Raw genomic sequence first — 8135 nt, 5'->3', positions numbered from 1 at the left:
TCGCTTGAACCTAAGAGGTGGAGGTTGCAGTGAGCCAGGATTGCACCACTGCACTCTAGTCTGGGCAACAGAGTGAGACTTCATCTCAAAAAAAAAAAAAGAAAGAAACCTGGGGTGAAACTCAGCTGGCTATGGTTTCATGAGCTCTTCAGGGGAGATACTGATGCTCAACTTTGAGAAGCACTGGTCTAGGTCTTAGATCCTCTTGGTTCACTTTCCTCATTGGATCCCAGGAATGTTCAGCTACACTCTCAGGGCAACTTCTTCACTTGACCTTCCAAGACCTCTCATTCTATCAAACCCCAATTTTGGATCAACCCAGGCATGCTTCCCTCATGTGTGCCAAAGCTGGTCATAGTAGTCTACACTACTATCTGTTTCAACTTCTAGTAACTTGTAAGCCTTCAGCAGTTTTGCTTATGAAACTGCTTCACTAATGTTCTCTACCACCAAGTAGTCAGCTGGCATCGGAACTTGGCTTGGGTCAAATGGAACTCAACATCTTCCTCTTCAGGACATCCCCTATTTTCATCCTCCCAGTGAATGACACCACCAAGTTACAGCCTGGAGGTTGGATGCCGTGGCTCACACCCATAATCCCAGCAGTTTAGGAAACTGAGGTGGGCAGATGGCTTGTGCCCAGGCATTTGAGAGCAGCCTAGCCAACATGGCAAAGCTCTGTCTCTACAAAAATATACTGCCAGGCCTGGTGGCTCACACCTGTAATCCCAGCACTTTGGGAGGCTGAGCAGATGGATCACCTGAGGTCAGGAGTTTGAGACTAATACAAAAATTAGCCAGGTGTGGTGGCACATGCCTGTAGTCCCAGCTACTTGAGAGGCTGAGGCAGTAGAACTGCTTGAACCCAGGAGGCAGAGGTTGCAGTGAGCTGAGATCGTGCCACTGCACTCCAGCCTGGGTGACACAGCGAGACTCTGTCTCAAAAAAACAAACAGGCTGGGCTCAGTGGCTCCCACCTGTAATCTCAGCACTTTGGGAGGCTGAGGTGGTCAGATCACCTGAGGTCAGGATTTTGAGACCAGCCTGGCTGACATGGTGAAACCCTGTCTCTACTAAAAATACAAAAATTAGCTGGGTGTGTTGGCAAGTGCCTATAATCCCAGCTACTCGGGACGTTGAGGCAGGAAAATCCCTAGAACCTGGGAGGCAGAGGTTGTAGTGAGCCGAGATTGTGCCACTGCACTCCAGCCTGGGCAACAGAGTGAGACTCTTATCTCAAAAAATAAACAGATTCAGCTGGCCATTTGGGGCAATGAGCTTTCCATCCCAGAACCATGGCCCAATTTATCCATAACCTTGTGGAGAAGACCCCGGTGCTTGTGAATGCAGCTGTGACTTATTCGAAGTCTCAATTAGCCACATTTTGGTACTACGCCAAGGTTGAGCTGATTCCTCCCACCCCTGCTGAGATCCCAAGAGCTATTCAGAGCCTGAAAGAAATAGTCAAGAGTGCTTAGACTGGTAGCTTCAAACAAGTCACAGTTAAGGAAGCTGTGCTGAATGGTTTGGTGGCCACTGAGGTGTTGATGTGGTTTTATGTCAGAGAGATCATAGGCAAGCATGGCATCATTGGCTATGATGTTTGAAGACCAATCTTTAACATCCAATTAAATTTGATTATTTGAGTGTTGTTGGACCATGTGTGATCAGACTGCTACCTGTGTGACATGGTAAAAGCCCCATAAAACTGCATACCTCAACCATACCTCGGCTTTCTGTTGAAACTGCTCTCTATAACCCAAATGTGAATAAGTAATTAAGGACTGTAATTTCCACCCTACCCAGACAATGTGTAAACAAACGCTTATCTTGACTTTTGTGAATCACTTAAGTAACAATCAGAATGTCAAAAGTCCCCTGGCCCTCAGAATGTGCAGAGCCCCTCACCCTCATCTTCTCCCAGGAGGTGATTTACAGAATCCACTAGCCCTCAGAACGTCTGAAGCCCCTCATCCCCACCCCTGCCCCTCACCCTCACTCCCGAGGTGGTTTTACGGGTATAAAAGGTTTTTCGGGGCCATGGGTTGGAGAGACGCGAGTCCTCCGTGGCCGCTGGCAATAAAGACCCTGCAATTTGGCATACTTTTGTCTTGGTGTTGACTTTCTATGCTCGGGCCAGTACAACACCTGAATAAAATAAGATTTGTCAAAAAAATAAAAAATTTAAAAAAACAAAAACAAAGCAAAAATTAGCTGGTCCTGGTGGCGTGTGCCTGTAGTCCCAGTTACTTAAGGGACTGAGACAGGAGGATCACTTGAGCCTGGGAGGTTGAGGCTGCAGCAATGAGCTGTGTTTGTGCCACTGCACCCTAGCCTGGACAACAAAATGAGACTCTGTCTCAAAAAAAAAAAAAAAAAAAAAAACCCTGGAGGTTTGGGGTGAGTTTTTTTTAGATGGATTCTTGTTCTGTCACCCAGGCTGCAGTGCTGTGGCTCGATCTTGGCTCAATGCAACCTCTACCTCCTTGGTTCAAGGGATTCTCCTGTCTCAGCCTCCCAAGTAGCTGGAATTACAGGCGTACGCCACCACGCCCGGCTAAGTTTTGTATTTTTAGTAGACTCCTGACCTCAGGTGATCCACCTGCCTTGGCCTCCCAAAGTCGTGGGATTGCAGGTGTAAGCCACTGTGCCTGGCCTGAGGTGAGTTATTCTTGACACTCCCTTTTACTCAACCCCCGCCCCCAACATCTACCATGCAAAAGTTGTCTTATTCATTGGACTTCTAATATCTTTAAAGTCTGTCCCCATTTTTTTTTTTGAAACAGGGTCTTCAGTGGCTCATGCCTGTAATCCTAGCACTTTGGGAGGCCGAGGTGGGTGGACCACCTGAGGTCAGGAGTTCAAGACCAGCCTGACCATCATGGTGAAACCCCATCTTAAAAAAAAAAAAAAAAAGAAAGAAAGAAACAGGGTCTTGCCATGTTGCCCAGGGTGGAGTGCAGTGGTTGTTCACAGGTGCCCACCTACTACTGATTGGCATGGGAGCTTTGGGGTTTTAAAAACAATTTTTTAAGCCAGTCAAATTTAGCAGTGGAGGGTTGTATACCAACTTTAGTGACACTAGTGTTATTAACTTCTAATAACCCACTACCATCGGACCAGCCCAACATGAGAGTTTGGACCTGCTCCATTTCCGACCTGGGCTGCTTCACCCCTCCATAGGGGTGGTCACCTGGAGGGGTGACCTGGATGGTCCCCTGTCCTACGAGGTTACCATATTGATACTGAGCTTAGTGCAAACACCTAAACTGCATAATGCATTACAGTCGAATTCCTGGGCTCAAGGGATCCTCCCATCTGAGCCTCCTGAGTAGCAACAACCATAGCGTGTGCCACTGCACCCAGCTGTCTTCCTTTTTTTTTTTTTTTTTTTACTTTTTTACTTTTTTTTTTTTACTTTTTGTGGAGAACGAGGTCTCACTATATTGCCCAGGCAGGTCTCGAACTCCTGGGCTCAAGCTATCCTCCCCGCTCTGCCTCCCTAAGAGCTGGGATTACAGGCACGAGCCACAGTGCCTGGCTTTTATTTTTTTCTTGAGATGGAGTCTCGCTCAGTAGTCCAGGCTGGAGTGCAGTAGTGCGATCTCATGCCACCACCATCTCCCACGTTCAAGTGATTCTTCTGTCTCAGCCTCCTGAGTAGCTGAGATTACAGGCACCTGCCATCATGCCAGGCTAATTTTTGTATTTTAGTAAAGATGGGGTTTCACCAGGTTGGCCAGGCTGGTCTTGAACTCCTGACCTCAGGTGATCTGCCTGCCTCGGCCTCCCAAAGTGCTAGGATTACAGGCATGAGCCCCTGTACCCAGCCTCCTTTTAAAATAAAAAAAAATTTCTATATAGATATATTTTATAGAGACAAGGTCTTGCTATGTTGCCCAGGCTGGTCTTGAACTCCTGGGCTCAGGGGATCCTCCGGCCTCAGCCTCCCAAAGTGCTGGGATTACACCACACCCAGCCTATCTTACATTCTTTTAAACTCAGTGCATACCTCATTTCAATTCTCCTCCTCTCTTGCTCGGATTCACGTAAAATCATTCTAACTGGTTTCCAAGTGTCTGCTCTATTCTGCTCCGTACATCTTCCTTATTGTAGTCTTAAGAAAGTCTCCATAATGACTTTTCTAATTAATACCTCTAATTTCAGGACAAATCTAAACTTCCTCAACAAGCCATTCAAAGCCTTTTACATGATTCCCAACTTCTTTGGGTCTCCCCTCCCTCTCCACTGCCCCACTTGAATCCCTCCTCCAGGCAATTCCAATAGTTCTATCCCTCCTACTAACTACAGCATCTTCAGCTCCTCTGCCTGGAATTTACATCTTTCCAATCCTACCTCACAAATTTTCTATTATATCAGGCTCTGAAATATGAACTAGAAGTAATTTCAGTGAAGCGGATGACTTTATCTGGCATATGGTAAGCTCTGAATCAATGTTTATTGAAAGAATAAAATGTCACCCCTTTGTGAAGCCTTCCAGAGTTGTCCCTGAAGGATTAATTTCTCAACTCCAAGGTCCTTTGCTCATCCTGTCATCCTTTTTGTCTAGTAGTCAGTTGAAAACCAATCATGGAAAAGCTCCTCAAGTGCAGGGATTGTGTTCTATTCATGCCTGACTTAATTAACAGATGGTGGTCCTCTATGTATCCTTGTCAAATTAAGTAAAAACCGTCAAAACTCAGACACCCTGAGTTTAAGATGCCCTTTAGTAGTGGGAGTAGTGTATGCAAGGAGCCCAGGGAGCATGAAGCTAACGGCCTGCTAATTAGTAGTATCAAGCTACCAAATGGGATCATGGGTAACTTGAAAATTCCTTAAAAATTGTTAAAAATTTCCGAAGCAGCAGCTTCTCTTCTCCTTCGGGAATCTCCGCTGTTTCAGCCCATCTGCCTCCACTTCTGCCTCCACCATGTCCATCAGGGTGACCCAGAAGTCCTACAAGGTGTTCACCTCCACTCCTACACTAGTGGGCCCAGTGCCAGCATCAGCTCCTCGAGCTTCTCCCAAGTTGGCAGCAGCAGCTTCCAGGGTGGCCTGGGTGCAGGCTATGCTGGGGCCAGTGGCATGGGCATGGGAGGCATCACTGCTGTCACGGTCAACCAGAGCCTGCTGAGCCCCCTTAACCTGGAAGTAGACCCCAACATCCAGACCATGCGCACTCAGGAGAAGGAGCACATCGAGACCCTCAACAAGTTTGCCTCTTTCATCAACAAGGTACGGTTCCTGGAGCAGCAGAATAAGATGCTGGAGACCAAGTGGAGCCTCCTGCAGCAGAAGAAGATGGCTCGGAGCAACATGGACAACACGTTTGAGAGCTACATCAACAACCTTAGGTGGCAGCTGGAGATTCTGAGCCAGGAGAAGCAGAAGCTGGAGGCAGAGCTTGGCAACATGCAGGAGCTGGTGGAGGACTTCAAAAACAAGTATAAGGATGAGATCAATAAGCGTACAGAGATGGAGAATGAATTTGTCCTCTCAAGAAGGATGTGGATGAAGCTTACATGAACAAGGTAGAGCTGGAGTCTCGCCTGGAAAGGCTGACTGACAGGATCAACTTCTAAGGCAGCTGTATGAAAAGGAGATCCAGGAGCTGAAGTCCCAGATCTCAGACACGTCTGTGGTGCTATCCATGGACAACAGCTGCTCCCTGGACATGGACAGCACCATTGCTGAGGTTAAGGCATAGCACAAGGAGATTGCCAACCGCAGCCAGGCTGAGGCGGACAGCATATACCAGATTAAGTATGAGGAGCTGCAGACACAGGCTGGGAAGCACGGGGATGACCTGCAGCGTACAAAGACTGAGATCTCTGAGATGAACCAGAACATCAGCTGGGTCCAGGCTGAGATTGAGGGCCTCAAAGGCCAGAGGGCTTCCCTGGAGGCCACCATCACAGATGCTGAGCAGTGCGAGGAGCTGTCCATTATGGATGCTCATGCCAAGCAGGAGGAGCTGGAGGCTGTCCTGCAGGGGGCCAAGCAGGACATGGCGCTGCAGTTGCGTGAGTACCAGTAGCTGATGAATGTCAAGCTGGCTCTGGATATCGAGATTGCCACCTACCGTAAGCTGCTGGAGGGCTAGGAAAGCTGGCTGGCATCTGGGATGCAGAACATGAGTATCCGTACAAAGACCACCAGCGGCTATGCAGGTGGTCTGAGCTCAGCCTATGGGGGCCTCACAAGCCCCAGCCTCAGCTATGGCCTGGGCTCCAGCTTTGGCTCTGGCACAGGCTCCAGCTCCTTCAGCCGCACCAGCACCACTAAGGCCGTGGTTGTGAAGAAGATTGAGACCTGCCATGGGAGGCTGGTGTCCAAGTCCTCTGACGTCCTGCTGAAGTGAACAGCTGCAGCAGCCCCTCCCAGCCTGCCCCTCATGAGGCTGCCCCAGAGCCCGGGAGGGAGGCCCCTGTGCAGGGAGCACAGGGAACAGGTGACCCACCTGAGGCTCAGCCCTAGCCCTCAGCCCACTTTCGGGGAGTTTACTGCTGGGGAATCCCTTGCCCAGGACTCCAGCTGCAAAACAATTAAATCGCTTTTTTTTTTTTTTTTGGTCCAAAATAAAACCTCAGCTAGCTCTGGAAAAAAAAATTGTTAAAAATTTCCTTTATTAAAAATTGTAGGCCAGATGCAGTGGTTCATGCCTGTAATCCTAGCACTTTGGGAGGCCGTGGTGGGTGGATCTCTTGAGGTCAGAAGATCGAGACCAGCCTGACCAACTTGGCGAAACCTGGTCTCTACTAAAAATACAAAAATTAGCTGGGTGTGTTGGTGCTCACCTGTAGTTCCAGCTACTTGGAGGCTGAAGCATGAAAACTGCTTGAACCTGGGAGGTGGAGGTTGCAGTGAGCCAAGATTGTGGCACTGCATTCCAGCCTGGGTGGCAGAGTGACACCCTGTCTCAAAAAAAAAAAAAAAAAAAAAAAAAATTGTAGGCCAGACACAGTGGCTTAGGCCTGTAATCCCAGTGGGCAAATTGCTTGAGCTCAGGAGTTTGAGATAAGCCTGGGCAACATGATGAAACCTAGTCTCTACTAAAAAAAAAAAAAAATTTAGCCAGCCCTGATGGCACATGTCTGTGGTCCCAGCTACCAGGGAGGCTGAGACAAGATGACTGCTTGAGCCTGGGAGGCAGAGGTTGTAGTGAGCTAAGATCTTGCCACTGCATTCCAGCCTGGGTAATAGAGTGAGACTCAGTTTCAAAAAAAAAGAAAGAAAAATTTTAAAAAGCAATTTCTTGTTGTAAAATACAAAAACTGTACAGAGGCTATAAATAAATGATTGCCCCATTTATGTTACCTACCCAGTCCTCAAAGATGGCCATTGCTGGGTTTTTTTTTTTTTGGTGGGGGGGCATTGCTATTTGACACCTATATTCTTCAAGATGGTTTGTGTTTAGACTTCACATTTATATACATGAACATAATTTCTGCCATATTCAGAATAATTTTGAACACTGTTCCACTACTTTTTTAACTCCCCAAAATGTATTGTGGATATCTTTCTATGTCAGTACATAGAGCATGATATTAAGTGCTATCTATATACTGATGATTCTCAGTGTATTTACATTTTCAGCTCAGACTTCTCTTCTGAACTCCAGACATATAACAACTATCTACTTGACACTGACACAACCACCCTGATGTCTCACAGATTCCTTTTTTTTTTTTTCCCCCAAGATGGAGTCTTGCTCTGTCACCCAGGCTGGAGTGCAGTGGCACAATCTCGGCTTACTGCAACTTCTGCCTCCTAGGTTCAAGTGATTCTCCTGTCTCAGCCTCCTGAGTAATTGGGATTACAGGCACCTGCCACCATGCCCAACTTATTTTTGTATTTTTAGTAGAGACGGGGTTTCACCATGTTGGTTAGGCTGGTCTCCAACTCCTGACTTCAAGTGATCCTTCCACCTCAGCCACCCAAAGTGCTGGCATTACAGGTGTGAGCCACGGTGCCTGACCTCACAGATTCCTTTTTTTAAATTGGAGACAGGATCTTACTCTGTCACTACTCAGGCTGGAGTGCAGTGGCACAATTATGACTCATTGCAGCCTTGCCTCCCCGGGCTCAAGCAAACTTCCTACCTTAACTTCCCAAGTAGCTGGGACCACAGGCAC

The 8135-nt window shown here is 47.6% G+C and overlaps 2 pseudogenes; both read left to right on the top strand.

Annotated features, from left to right (window-relative positions):
- Positions 1-1295: 1295 nt before the first annotated feature.
- LOC105729532 (ATP synthase subunit g, mitochondrial-like) lies at positions 1296-1607 on the top strand (annotated as a pseudogene).
- A 3323-nt stretch (positions 1608-4930) lies between these two features.
- On the top strand, positions 4931-6361 carry LOC105729683 (keratin, type II cytoskeletal 8-like; annotated as a pseudogene).
- Positions 6362-8135: the final 1774 nt, after the last annotated feature.

This window comes from Aotus nancymaae, unplaced genomic scaffold (assembly GCF_030222135.1).
Source record: "Aotus nancymaae isolate 86718 unplaced genomic scaffold, 86718_ANA_hifiasm-v0.15.2.pri h1tg000012l, whole genome shotgun sequence".
NCBI lineage: Eukaryota > Metazoa > Chordata > Mammalia > Primates > Aotidae > Aotus > Aotus nancymaae.
The sequence above is the reverse complement of the archived record's forward strand: the minus strand, read 5'-3'. Positions and strand labels throughout refer to the sequence as shown.